A 15,833-nucleotide genomic window follows, 5' to 3' on the forward strand; every position below is an offset into this window, starting at 1 on the left:
GGTTGCAAAATCCAAGATGGCTGCGGTCAAAATGCCGAACTCGAGGCTTTAAAACTGTTATCCACAAACCACAAACCAATGGGCTACTTCCACTTCTCATATACAGTCTTTGCTTTTAGCTAGTAGCAGACCTATTAGACATGCCGCCCGAACCCCAAAAATAATGCCATGTTATAATAACTTTTTTAAAACTCTAGCCAAAATCAAGATAACCTGGTTCCTTAATCAAGCTTTTTTTCTCAGACTTTAGAAAGCCCCTCCATATTGCAGTACAGTGATGGCATAGATGGTGTTGAAAAGTGACACTCTCCTCCTCAGTGACCCGCTGCCTTTCACTGTACAGTCTCAGAATGATCACATCTCTATTGTTACTGTGGGAGACCGGCAGGACACCGGTGCCACGTCACACTCTCACAACACTCTTCTACTCTACACCTACGATAAGGATTGGGCTTGAGGGACTCAACACACCCCGTCAGTGTCTGCGACATCATTACAGAGTGACAGTTATTTAGTATGTACAGCAAACACACAAACACACTCACACAGAGCTACTGTGTAACTCGCCCAAGTAATATAAAGCAGTGGTTTGTGAGTATATGCGCAAAAATGTACTGTACATGCACACTACTTTTACACATCTATGCATGAAGAAAAATGCCCTGAACAAAAACACAACACACACAAATACATGCACAGTGTCTGGGGGGTACAGTAAACCATGGCGGATTTGTAAAAGGCCCGGATTATTCATTAAAAAAAAGGATGAAAATGGGGAGGCGGAAGGGCGTGTGTGTGTGTGTGTGTGTGTGTGTGTGTGTGTGTGTGTGTGTGTGTGTGTGTGTGTAGTGAGGAGGGCAAGGAGAGTTGGAGGGAAAGAGAAGGGGAAGAGAGAGAGGGAGGTGGGGTAGAAAGTATTAGACAGTAATTAAATAATCATCTGTGTTGCTCTCGTTTACTCCCTCCCCTCTTCCTCCTCCGCCTTCTCCTACAGCACTAGCGGCCACAACACCTGTCACAACTCATCATCCTCACACAAACACACTCACACACAGACACACCCCACATGCACACACACACACACACACACACACACACACAGAGAGAGAGAAGAGGCTACAAACAAAATCACATCAAAGCACACGTTATAGACATACGAGGAGTCGTGTGAAATATATGCAGTCATACATAACACACGGATACACAGGCACACATGCTTGTGCACACAACCATGTTGATAAAATACACAGGGGAGAGGGTATAGTGTGAGAGTGGTGGGGGTATAGGGTGGAGTATAGGGTGTGTTTTGGGAGGCAGAGGCTGTCAAATTAATTTCCACCATCCAGTAGTCTTCTATGGTTACCATCTCAGCCTCATAACCCTCCTTTATATTTATCCACCTATCCAGCTCAGGTAAATACTGGACGACATGAGCTGGTGACAGATTACAAAATGTCAGCATTTATTATTAAAAAAAACAATCTGAGACAGACCTGATTACTCAAGAAAAACCTTTCAAATTATGCCAGTGAGTGTCCACGTGTTGTTTCAGGACAGTCAGCAATAATCAGGGCTACTGTAATCCTGGTTAATGACAAGGACTCATTTTCATCGGTTGGGCTGAAGTAAATGTTAAAATCTGGGAATGTGGTGTCAGCGCAACAAAAAAGTCCAATGGATTTTTAAAAAAGACCTGTGTTCAGCCAAAATTATTATCCGAACTGTCATTACAGTTTACAGACTGGTCTTCTGATCATGCTGGGTATTTGACCTACTACACCGTACTTACCATAGTCGTGCGTGCAGACATTTCCTGTGCAATGAGGCATTATATCTGACATTTTTAGTTTAAACTGTTGGCTTGTTTACAACCTGTATGATTGCTTCTGTTTCTTGCCACATCTGTTGTAGCAATGTCTCCACATACCAAGATCTCAGGAATTACTTTGGTGAATGCACTACAATATTATCATAATTTAACCATAACCGCTACCAGCCTAATCCTTAATGATTTACGTAACGGGGAGGTGATTTTTGTCCCTATAAGGCAGGTGAGTCCCCACAATATGACGTTGTGTGACGATATATGTCCCCACAAGATGGGTGAAACACGAACACACACACAGAAACTGGGGGATTGGTAAAACTGTGATGTGTTTTTAGGGAGGATATATTGTTATATTTCATCCACCAACTGCTCACCAATGTACAGTCGAGTGCTGGGTGGATGTGGGAACGCTGCTTAGAAGTCCAGGTGCTTGTCTCAGCGATATGCTTACATGCAGATTGCAAATGGTGGCAGGCTTCTGTGATGATACTTTTTTGAGTATACAGTTCTTTTGAATGCTAAAGTATGGTGGTTGTTTTGATTAGTGTAACATATTAAGAGTAAGAAGACATTATCTTGTGTTGCAAATCTGATGTAACGACCTCGATACGGCAAACAACAGTAGCAGACATCAGTTTTATTTTTATTCCCGGAGATTTTTTTGTGAGCACACTTTCTGAAAGGATAAAACATTTTTCAGTGACATCAGGAAGCACTTACAAATATTATGGACTGACTCTCATGCAAGACCTTAATTCTGCATCTTAACCCATTGACTTCAACATGTTACTGACAAAACAAACACAGCTAAGCAGTTAAAGTGAGGTTATATCTGCACCTTCAATGAGGCCCTTCAGAAAAACACATAACACTATTAAACTCTTAATATATAGAAGCATAACATCCAAATCAAGAAAACGTTATTCTCCATCTGGCTATATATTAACCACAGGCATACTGCACATGGATGCCCACTCATACACATAGTATGTGCAGGGAGGGAAACACACATGTGAAGATACACAGTTTCAAACACACACAGAATGAGCGCACACTCACTAACATGCACACTCCAAGCAAACCCCAACCTGACAGAGAAGTACATTATGTATAAATACAGTCAGCCATATGGCCATGGGGACTGTTGGCCAGGCCGACAGGGTTCAGCTCTGAGGAGAACACACACACACACACACACACACACACACACACACACACACACACACACACGCTGCAGAAGAATACACATTCAATAGAGTTACTGTGGATTCATTCTTTCATTCATTGATTCATATTCCTACAGGGCCTCCCAGTGAAATCCGACGTACAGGCCAATATGGCTGGATAATATGGACTTTGTTAATGACGATCAGAAAATTGTGCTTTACAGCAGGAGGTAAACAGGATTTTGATTGACATCTGCTGGGAATTACTCATTGATTTTCAGTGGTGATTACAATGTTGCTGGAAACAATCAATCCGTCCTGCGCTGACGTTAAGGGTTAAACAGATTTGTGGAGCTTGTGTCCCACATGTGAAGCCAAAAAACTGCAGAGCAAGGGATTTGGGGGAGATACATGGTCCTTTCAATGGGTACATGTGGTTCTAAGGAAATGAACTCTCTCAATTATTGGTTAGTCGTTTGCTGGTCATTGCTTATGAATTATAGGGGTTTTTTTCGAATGTTTTAGCTGCTTGACTACAAATAATATACTTCATATCATATACCTGCTGACCATATTCAGACAGATATTGGTTATACAACGCAACTAATGGACTCTTGTTTGAGTTGTGTAATCCATCACAATAATCATCAAGTCTGCATTGTTTTTTCCTCATAATTGCCACATGTTGATGACATTTACAGTATTTCTGTATTGATTTGACATTTCTTTACCTTAAAACAATTTCATAACTTTGACAAAAATCATGTATACTTGATGTTCATTGTAATTGAGTCTGGTATTTGATTTTCATTCTTTGAATGGAAACCAATGGCTGCTTCAGGAAGAATACATGAAGCAAGATCAAGAGTCTGCAGCCATGATATCGGCTCCCAGAGGTTACACCGAGGCACATCGAGGCTTTGAGCTAAATGCCAACACCAGCATGCTAACATGCTGATGTTTGATGTTTACAATGCTCAACAATTAGTTTAGCATGTTAGCATGCTGCCATTTGCTCAGCAGCATTCAGCACAAAGTCGTCTACAGCTAAGGGTGATGGGAATGTTATTAGTTTTGCAGATATTTGGTCATAAAGCAAAGTATTAACAGCTGATGATAGTGCTCTATGAAAAGACATTCAGTATATATGTATGAATCTGTAGGACCGTCAATGTCCCCAGAGGATGAAATATTTAAGTCTGGGGCCGAAGAGTTGGACCAACCGACAGACCAACATCACCATCCCTAAAGCTAAAAATCTGAAACAATACTGCATCGGTTAAAAAACAATCAGCATAATGAATGCAATACAAATGCAAAATTACTGGTATGATCCTTTAACTATGTGATCTGTAATCCAAGATCATTAACCAGTCATTCTTTAAACTCCCTCACACTACCTTTCACCAGGTACAAAATAAAAAGGATGATAATGCACATCCAATTTTAAGTTATTCTACTGAACTGTTTTTATTTTCAAAAGGAGCTCAAAAGTTATAATAGCATAAAATATTCATCTTTGAGCGAAGAAACCTTTCCTTCATAGCTTAGCTGAAATTTCCAATTGTATACTTTATAAACGTTGTTATAAGTTGTCATAAAGAGTTTTATAAAGCCTTAAAATGTAATTTCTGCTGCAATTCATTTCTTCTCTATTTAAAAGCGCCCCTCTCTTTAGAGATGATACTTTTTTGGTTCCCTCACACTTTGCCGTGATCTTGCTGGTGATCCAAGTAGCTAATCGTACTGTTACACACATCCAGCATCACTCTTAATTGAAGTTAAAACAACATTATTGCAAAAATATCTCCGAGACCTAGACCATCACACTGCAGAAGGCCAATGGCACCTTTGTAGTTGTATTTGTTTTGTACAACTGGATAGAAAAAGAAGAAGAAGAAGAAGAAGGAAGCAAAAAGCAGTCACTCTGTGAGGACACGTGTAAACTCTTGGAAGTTCATCTGCAGCAAACAAACAAACAAACAAACAAACTGGAAAACACACATTCACCGCTACAATATGTGCAGAAACAGAAAAGCCAGGATGCGATTATTGGAAAGAATGAGATTCTCCAACTATGTAACATAATGAAAAGGAAATATTCATATTAGGCGAAAACAAACTATTGAAAAGCTGCTCATTAAACCTCATAAATAAATGCAAATCATCTTAATTAGTTCAAGGACCTTGGGTGCCTCTGAGCTTCTTCTGCGCCTCTCTCTTTTTTTCTAGCTTGTTTTTTTCCCTTGTTATTGTTTTTGAAGTCCTATTCCATTCCCCCCTCTATCTCCTCCTCTCCATCGCTGCCATTCGTCTTTCTCCTCTCTCCTCCCCTCTGGTCTGGTCGTTGCACTTGTATCTCGCGGTGCGTTCATCGCTGCGTAGCCGACCTTGTCTAACCCTCTGTGGATGCCCGATCCAGAGGAGGCTGACTGGAAGGTTTGGGCAGAGCGCGTGGGTGGGGGGTGGAAGATCTGGGGAGCCAAGCGCTCTCAGTGAAGTCAGGAGTGTGCTGCATCTGAGTGATACTTTTAAAGTATAGCATCAAAACAACATCAAGAAGAAACTATACCTGGTTATTTGTTAGACAAAATTCAGAGAAAACATTATGAACGTTTTCATGTTTGTAATGTTTGTAAAATGCTTTTAATAAATGTGCAGAAACTTGTATTTGTTGTGTCAGTCAGTCAGGCTGTCTGTAGAGATGTGGTTGTCTACAGTTTTGTTAAGGGCAACAGAGCAGACTGGGCCTGTAGGGTTTCGTTACGCACAACTTACTACTGCAACACATGCTGCTGTGCGAGGGAGATGTAGATTGGACGCCAGTGTTGTCACTTGGTCTACCTGCTGTTATTAGTTTGAGGACACCTACCGGTAATTGGTCTCTGGTCTATTTGTGATATCTTTATGGACTTCTAATGGGGCCCTTTGCTTCGAGAGGAGGATGAGAGGAACAGATAATTGGTCCTGAGGTGCTACACCGGCTACGGCCTGCTGCTATGCTCGATTTACAATTTACCAGGAGATCGCACACCTTTTCCCTTTAACAAGGTGTTGTAAATCACAGTACTCTTCGCTCAACAGGGAGAACACTGCTCTTAGGAATAGATGCAAAATACAGTCGACTTGTTGTTTTCATTCATTGTTAAATGACAATGTGTTACCAGCTCACTGTGCCATCTATCTTGCTGGAATTGGAAAGATATTAGTCTCTAGTGCTGCTACCAATGGATTCCTCAAGTTGTGAGCTCAGGACTACACCTGAGATGAACAAGTGAACAGCAGCACCTGAGTGTAACAAGAAGTAGCTCAGTATCCCTGGGAATTACATCATGTTAGACAGTTATGTACCACACGATTTACACGCAATACCAAAATTCGGTGCCAATGCAGAAAGTAGAGGTGAAAATTATGAATGACTTTGTTGATTTTTAAAGTTTCGTTCAGTTCAGTTCAGAGATTCGTGGTAGTTTGTTACTTTTTTCCAAGCTACACACATCATCACCTTTCTTGCCAGCGACTGTTACAGATTTTACTGGACACCTCTAGCAGAGACTAGTTTGCTAATATGGAGGACTACTTTGGATGACTTGTGATGGAGAGCGAGAATTTTAAAAGTGCTGTCACTAGAATTAAAAAAAGTGCTGTCATTGGACATAATCCAGGGTTTCACAGAATCATAAAACAGGGTTGCAATAACAACAGTCTGTACATTTTGAAGGAATCCCATACATAGTAGGTGGACTGACAGGGTGGAGAGAAGAGTGCTATGGGATCTGCGTAAGTCAAAATGTTATGCAACATAATCATAGGGTGTGACACCTGGTGTAACTTACACCGACCTACATACTGCATACAGGCCAGTGACACACAGACACACACTGACACAGAGAACACTGAACCACATACGCAAAGTACGTAAGTACAGGTGTTAAACACACATGGCCAGTGGTCCACATAATGACTTACAGTATGTGACATTACACCCGATACATCAGTAAAAACTAATGTCCTCGCTGATTAAAATAGTTGACAATTTTGAATACTTCAATCACCGAGTAAATTAGTGCAGTTGCTGGTCATAGATCAGCTGCATCAGCTCCATTTGAGCAGTTATGATTATTTCAATGTTACAAAACACCCAGCGGAGGTCTAATTAGATTAAATGACCAATAAGTCACACTTATTAAGAGCGCTCCTCAACCATACTCCTTATAGACAGACCCCTTTCCCTCCATTGGCACCAAGTGCTTGTGATTTCTCATGTTGTTATTCCCGCTACTATAAATTATTCAATATTTGTTTGAATAAATGAACATGAAAAATAATCTCCAATGGCAACAGAAGGCAATAGTTAATTGGAATTAAAGAAAAAAGTTTGAGCCTTCTTTTTAGTTGTTGTTTTGCTTCTTTCTTTTGCACTCTTGCCTTTTATACTTTCTTGCATTGTACCATTGGACTTTTTTCTTCTTTCATGTCAGTTCATTACATTTAATTTATTAATGTCCAATATTTAATGTGCCAAAAATGTCAAATTCAAACAGATGAAAATGGGGCATTTTCTCCTGGTACGAGGGATGCACAAGCTGTTTGCTGCTTCTTGTTGTGACTCTGGGGGCCGAACGAGGGATGGGAGGGGAAGAAACAGAGAGAGAGAGACAGAGGGAGGGGAAGAGAGCGAGGAAGAGTGAACTCTTCAGTCAGACCTGAAGTTTATCTTTAACCAAGCTTCAAGCTCCTAAACCGCAATGCTGCTTGGTGCCAAAAGGCACAACTTTACAGAAACTAACCTCAAAACGGGGCTGGAGTCGACGGGAGGAAGACAGCTTAACAGAAACAAAAACAAACATCGCAACCTTACTGTAACTCCGAAAAAGAGCAACTTTCTGTGGACTAAACTTATTGCTGCTCTGCAGTACAAATCAACCCAGCTTTAACTTTTGTATTGCAGTGAAATCTATATTTGATAGATAAAGGGATGTCTTATGCAGCTGTGGTTTAACTATGAAATGTTTCCTTCTATAGCAGAAAAGCACTACAAGCTTTAAGCAAGCACACACTCGCAGAGTGCAGCCATGCCGCTATTGATCTACAAGCAGTTTGTCCTTGATGTCTGTCCCACTGTCACTGTAATCAATGTCTCATTGACTCACAGAAAGGAGAGATGGACACACACACACACACACACACACACACCTCTGTGAATAAGATGTGTGAGTGTGACTGTCATCACCTTCTCTGCGATCATTCTTAGAGGAAACAGACACACAAACGAAGTCGTGAGTTCACAGCACAGACACCTTTTCCTTCCTGTGTTTGATTTAATCTTGTTTTGAATGTTTAGGTTGTGTAAATTGATAGCTGCCAAAAATCTGATGTTTTTAAATGTCGCAGACAGGGTTCGCAACATAGAGAGTGAACTGTTGACTGAATGGTTTCGTGGAGGATGACGAAAAAAACTGAAATGTACAGAATTAATCTGTTGAAAAGACAGTGTGTGGGTGTGTGTGTGTGTGTGTGTGTGTGTGGTCTCGGTCGATGGGACTGATAATCATTTGTGACTTTTAATACGGACATCGGATACAACACACACACATCGACACAAATTTTGAGTTGCTACAGCAACCAAAGGCTAGCACACAGTGTTGAAGAGGCGGTTTCTCAAACCATTTGCCAATTTTGTTAATTATGTCTTTGTGCCGGTGAATAGGCCTTGACTCCCCCTTTCTATTCTCCCCCCCCCCCCCCACGCCTGTCCCCGGCTCTGGCCTGGGTGCAGCCAGCTGACACACACACACACACACACACACACATATTGTTTGGGGGGCTGGGTCCAGGAAACTGGGAGCGAGTGGATGGAGGTAGGAACATAGAACAGCAGCTCTAATGAGCCACTGGCTGTCAGGAACGGTTAGGCTGCTGCGCATGGAGAGGCGGGGCCAGCAGAGGGGCAGGGGTCTTCACACACACACACGCGCACACACACACACACACACACAGACAAATACATACAGAGTGATAAAGAGTGAGTTGGTCAAGCATGAGTTTCTCCAACTCGTATGATGCCTTGTCTGTTCAGTCCCTCTCATGGTTTGTAAGTTGTTCTCAGTTCTGTTTTTTCACAATTTCAGTTGCTTTTAGACATTCACTCATTCATGTGTCAATTTCTTTCTGACGCCATCTTTGTCTGACTCTAAACCTCCCTCAATGTCTGTTAGCTTAAAAAACGAGACCTACTGTACATCTTTCCTTCCATACAAAATGCTTACAGTCAAGAGGAGGGAATGCAGATTCTGTTACGCATGAGTCACACAACCTGCGTCAAACACCACTGGCATGCTGCACATATACTTTACTACAGAGCATGTATGTAATGGATGCAGTCAAAGTGTGTTTGGCGTGTGTTATGAACGTGCAGCCTTTAGTTCCAGTCAACGAGTCCCTGCTGTCCACTACATATGTTTGCTGCGTTTCTCTGCCTCCATTACATGAATGTGCAAACTAGCTCTCATACAATGACAACCATCTGTCAATACACACACACACACACACACACAAACTCACACACGCACTCCCAAAACGCTGTGAGCTCCGCCTCCTAACAGTATTCCAAGCTGTCTATAAATTCAGCAGAAAAATCAATGAAGTTCTGCCAGAGACAAAAGGCCTGAGAGGAGGAGCAGCTGAACTTTTTTTCTGTTTGTTTCCACACTTTCCTCTCTGGCAGATGTCACAGTAAAAGTTGATGAGCTTCTTGTCCCGCACGTCTGTTGAGATGAGATAGCTGGAGCGCCGGCTGAGGTTAAAGCGATGTGAAACCACACCTGAGACTTGAGAACTCAACTGTCGATTTCATTCAGCAACTCCTTCGCGTTGTCGTGCTGTGCAAGATCACGCTTTGATTTGAGCGCCTTGACAGTTCAAAAGCCCAGGCACATGACTGGGTAGTGACTTCTGCTGAGTCCTCATAGACAACACAGTTCACTGGCGCACTTCACTGCACTGTTGTAATGTGTCTGATTATAAATGAGGGCTGAAGACAGAGGAGGATGTTTGCCCGCAGCAGGACAGACCTCAGAGCAGACTTGCCCCACGTTGAAATAAAGGCACAGACGTTATCAATTAGCAAAGGCCTTGGAGACATTCACTGTACTCTCTATGCTCATCACCTTCTCTCTTTGTATAATTACAATCCTGTCCAGTCTGCAATCTCTGTCTTGTTGAAGGAATATTTTGGGAAATACATAGACTGCTGCGAGTTAGAAAAGCTAAGACACTACGGCAAGCAGACAGTTATCTTACCTTTGCAGAAAGACTGGAAGTCGTAGGAAACAGCCAGCCTGGCTCTGTCCAAGGGTAACGAAACCTGCCTATCAGCACCTCAAAAGCTGACTGATGAATATAGTATAGCTAGTTTGGTTCATCTTTAATTAAAGCAAATAAAAATGACTGGAGGAATGGCCAAGAAATAGGCTGTCATTCTAATTCTCTTTCTCTGCTTTTTCAGCTTTGATAGTTTGTAGGCGGATTTTGGACCCATAGAAAGAAACTAGCCGTTTCCCCTTAATTGTTTTCCGTCTTCATGCTAAGCTAAGCTAACCAGCTGCTTGGGGTAGCTTTATCTTATCTTTATGTATTGTACAGACATGAGATTCTTACTAATCTTCTAACTCTTGACTATAGTCTATATCTGAAAACTTTGAACTAATTGTTAAAAAAACGTTTTATTTGCCCGTCTATTGTTCTATTCCTTTCATTGTCATTTTTTTAAATACGCACCGTAGCATCTTCCTCTATTCCTCTTTTTTTGCCTGCATGTGTTTGTTACAGTGACATGAGCAACATGATTCCATGATGAATGTGTCGTGAATGTGTTTATTTTCTCTGTCTGTTCTCTTCTTTTTCAATTTTTGTTTGGAAGCGGCGGAGCCAGTCAGTTATGTAAAAATCACCCTTTTGTCAGTTATGTAAAAATCACCCTTTTGCTAGAGATTCAAGCCATTGCAAAAGTGCCCTTGAGCAAGACAATGAATCCCTCTTCAGCTCAAGTCAGTAGGCTACTGCTGTACTGTAACTGACCCTGACCTTTCACCTTTGCTGTAAAGAAGAATTTCTCAGGATTCACAGCTTTGCTTGGACCTCTTTTGCCGAGGTTGTAGGGGGAAGAGGAACATAAGGAGTATCAGAGACAACACTGTCCAATGAAATAATATAACTTCGATGTGATAATGATATTAATGGACTGAGGATGACGCCGGCTGATAATGGCACTCCTGGGAGACAGAGAAACAACCTCACATCAGCGTGTATTTCCAATCCTCTCTGTCACCGGGTTTGGCTCGTAAACCTGACCCACGTCTCTACTAACACACTGAATAATGGAGAGAGAAGACAGAAAGGGAGAGGAAACTTAGTGACGGCGGTACAGGATGAGACGGATAAACGGGGATGCAGACAGAGATGGAAGGATGGATGAAGGGGCAGAAGGATGGAGGATGGAGGAAGTTGATGGCAGAGGAGTGGGCTGTCACGGAGACTCTGTTAATGATGTACAGATGGCCTGTGAGTCTCCCCTCCCCACACCAGTAATCTAATGAGGAGACGTGGATTACCGTTAACTCAGATTCATTTTTAACATGGTAGAGGAGACGGCCGTGATTATTATCATTACCATAATCATTCCCACTCTGTCTGCCACTCTGTGTGTGTGGTTTATTTGGATGTGTCTCTGTGTGTATGTGTGTGTGTGTGTGTGTGTGTGTGTGTGTGTGTGCGTGCGTTGTCATGTGGCGCTGAAAATATTGTATGCACGCTTGCGAGAGGTTTTTATGAACCTCGTTCATTTGCATGGAGTCTAGACATGACATCACGTCATCATCCTTTTGTTTTTCATAAACAATATGTGTTGACCCTCAGTCAGACCGGGGCAACATCTCTACATGTAAGACCAGCAGAAAACACAACACAACATAAAAGGCCTTTTGTTTTAGGACGAGAGAACGAGGAGGGGATGCAGGGATCAGGAAAACTGAATTCCCATCTCCTCGCCTCTCTAAAGGGTGTAATGTGGAGTTTCATGAAGTTAAGATGCATGAATAATGGGAGGAGAGGCGGGAGGGAGGAAATCGGAAAGTGGAGAAATAAATAAAAAAGTTTGGGTGAAGGTCAGGTTGGAATAATGTCGATGAAGACGTGTTTATGGAATCTTTTGGGGATTTTTGGAGGCAGAATGTAATCATAACGTAGTGGGGTTAATTCTTTATCTGATATTTATTATTATTATTTATCTGAATCAACTGATATGTTGATATAACAGCTGAAAATTACATGTGAGGGGAAAAAATTAAAGTGTGGGGGTTGGGAAAAGTTTGCATGTGTTATGTCAATTGTTGTGTGTGTGTGTGTGTGTGTGTGTAGGTGTGTGTGTGTGTGTGTGTGTGTGTGTGTGTGTGTGTGTGTGTGTGTGTGTGTGTGTGTGAGTGTGTGCAATTGGGTGGCGAGATGCAGAGCTGTCACTTTGCCTGTCTGTCTGTCCATGCTGAGGCGAGTGTGTCTGTATATGAGAAGGGTTTCTCTTAATAAGCAGGTCCCTAAAAGCATGCCGATTACCCCAATTAAACAGTGTTCCCATCACCGTCTCTGGATCCCGGGGGCCCCGAGAGCCTGTTAGCCTGTCTAAAAGAGTTGACAGTAGGCCAGGCTGACACACCCAGTCAACGACACTCTACAAACACAAACACAGACACAGACACAGACACATAAAAGCAACATATATAAATACTGGAAAGTTATAGTACAGTGTGCCATGAAAAAGTTAGAGTACATTGTATTGAAAAAAAGATAAATACAATCGTATACATGTTTATATGTTTATATGTTTATATATTTATATGTTGGACTGGGAGAAACGTTTTTTCAACTCCTCGGTATGGTGTGTAACTGACAATAAAGCTAACTTTGAACTTTGATATAAAGTATGCCAAAATAAGTAGTGAAAATGGAATAGGTTATAATGTCAAAAAAGTCATAGTGTAGTATAAAAATCACAAGAATCATTGTATATGACAAAAATAAATAAAAAGTAGGATATATATATATATATGAAAGCATGATTCATTCAAACATTCAACATACATTCAAAGTTAAGTATGTCAAATTAAAGAAAAGGATAAAATAAGTCATATTATCACATTCCATAAAAAGGCATATAATAGTATGTCAAAAATGTAATCGTATAGTATGGCATAAAAAAAGTCAAGGTATAGTATGTTGAAAGAGTTAAAGTCCAATATGTCTAAAACAAAGTCAAAAAGTCATAGAATAGTATGCTATGGAACAGTCAGATTATAGTTTATTATTTCAATATCATAAATAAATCATATTATAGTATTTCATAAAAATGTAATTAAAAAAGTAAGTATAGTATGTCTAAAATACCGTACTATAGCAAGTTGCTAAATTTAAAAAAAGCATAATATAGTATGCCATAAAAGTTAAAAACATATTAGCATACCATGCAAGAATAATTCATGCAAGAAAAACAGTCATAATATAATCTAAACGTTTAAGTCTAACAAAAGAGACAAAAATAATAAAAAGTTATAGTATGCCAAAAAACAAGCCATAGTATGGCATGTCGAAAAAATGTCCTAAAAATGTATGTCAAAAACAATCCCAGTGTATAATTTTGAAAAATGTATATTAGGTCGTAACTTAAAGGTTTTTAAAAATGTCAACAGTAAATATAGTATAATATGTCATTAGAAAAGTATAGTATGTATATAAAGGCATAGTAAAGTATGTCATAGAATTGTCATTACAAAGTAATAGTATAAGCCAGTATGTAATGAAAGTCATAGAAGTCATACATAGTATGATATCTCATTAAAAAGTCATGAAAAGTAATTATATAGTGTGGTATCAAAAACAAATAAAAGTTATAGTATAGTACGTCATGAAAAACTCAAAGAATAGTATGTATGGTATAGTATGTCAAAAAGTAAATGAAAAAATATAGTATAGTCATAAAAAGTCATATAGTATGTTGTGTAAAAGTCTTGAAAGTCATAAAATGAAAAATTGCTATTAAAAAGTCTCATTATATGACTTCAAAATAGTCATAGTAAAGTACAGTGATTCCTAAACTCAAGCTTTGCCAAACAACCTAATCACAATCCAACTAGCAGGTTCTTAACTTAAAACCCCAAAAATGTCATTCAATTGTATTTTATTACAGAAAAGCTGTATAGTACATATACACATCACATTACAATGATGTAATTATTAGTCACTTCAATATTTTTGAAATTCCATTTGTTTGGACATGACATCTGACAAAGCATGAACTAAATGCAGTCGGATTCGGACTCCTTAGTCGTTGATTAAAGCAGAATGAGGGGAATCTTTAGATGGCTACACGGTCTAAACGACAGTCCAGAACCAGGTGACAGTTCAGAGTCAGACCAACCTCTCGATGCTGAAGAGGAGTCAGAACAAGCAGTTGAAATGCCGAGCAGCGCCACTTCTCACGACATTTCTAGCAAAGAGAAAAGATGTGACCAGGCTAGCTCAATCTGGTTTTTGCCATCACAGGTCCAGAGGAACAGCAAAGGGTGTGTATACGAAGCCAAAGTGCCTCTTTCATTGTTACGTTGGTATCTGTAGTGGGAAGGGGTACTTGGGAAATTTGGTTTGGTACATAGTGGTATGTTAGAAAAACAGATGCATTACCATCCACCTGTCCAATGCAGATGTGTGAGTGGAAATGGAGTGCAAATGCAGAAAAATTGGAAATAAAGTCAAAATATTGCTTGACTGAGATACAATAGAAGCAACGTTGTGCAATGGAAACAAATCATGACGTTAATTATACATCATCTCCTCCCTCTTCCTCGGCAATGGTTTTCATGGCATCCAACTGAAGAATTAGCGCCACCAACTGTACATCTGAATACAGCCAACTCTTGCAAAATAGTAGCCGATGAAAGCATGCAATATCTGTTATTTTATTTGACAGATTTTCTGGAAATTTGGCTCAAATTTGCGCTGCATTTGGATGTAAACCTGACTCTGAACGTAGCCCGGCCACAACAAACTGCATCACAACGAATGTCTGGCATCAGATGGAACTCTGAAAAGAAAACTACAAAGTTTATCTGACATTTTCGTTGGCCAAACTTGCAGATATTTTGACTGCGTGCCTAACTATTTGACTTTCTCTCTCTTCTGGTTCACACGGATGCAAGCACATACGGCTCTCTTTCACACCCACAGACACAGACATGCAGACAGACAGCAGTGGTGTCATCTGCGATTGTTGTTGTGGTCTCATGCTGTCGTCTGGCTGTCACAACCCCAGTGTTGGGCCTGCTGTTCAGGAGAATAGCCTGCATTGGGCAGATCCTATTTAGACAGATTAAAAAATCCATGTCCAGCTGTCTACATCAGTCAACACACTACCTCTGATGGTTCCACCAGATACACCACTGCTCTACTGTATTCCTGCCGTTCTCTTTCTCTCTATCCCACATCCATCTCTTTTTATCTGGATGCCTTACCTCCTCTGTCTCTCTGTCTTCACTCTGCTTATTTTCCTGCTCATCTTTATTTTCTTTGCCGTTTCCCTGTAAGACTATGATTTAGTGCTTGAAGCACTGGAGCTGCTGTCGCAGGGGTTTTTAGCAGTTGAATTAGATTAAGCAGAGCACAACAAATGCTGGTGGGGATGAGTTGGCTTTTCTCGTCAGCGTGGCGCTGTAAGCCTTTTTTCCCTCAAAGACTGCGGCGATACATAAGTGGTGTAGCTTTCAAGGTACAGGGTGAGATAGAGGACCTAAACT

This window comes from Melanostigma gelatinosum, assembly GCF_949748355.1.
Source record: "Melanostigma gelatinosum genome assembly, chromosome: 6".
Lineage (NCBI taxonomy): Eukaryota > Metazoa > Chordata > Actinopteri > Perciformes > Zoarcidae > Melanostigma > Melanostigma gelatinosum.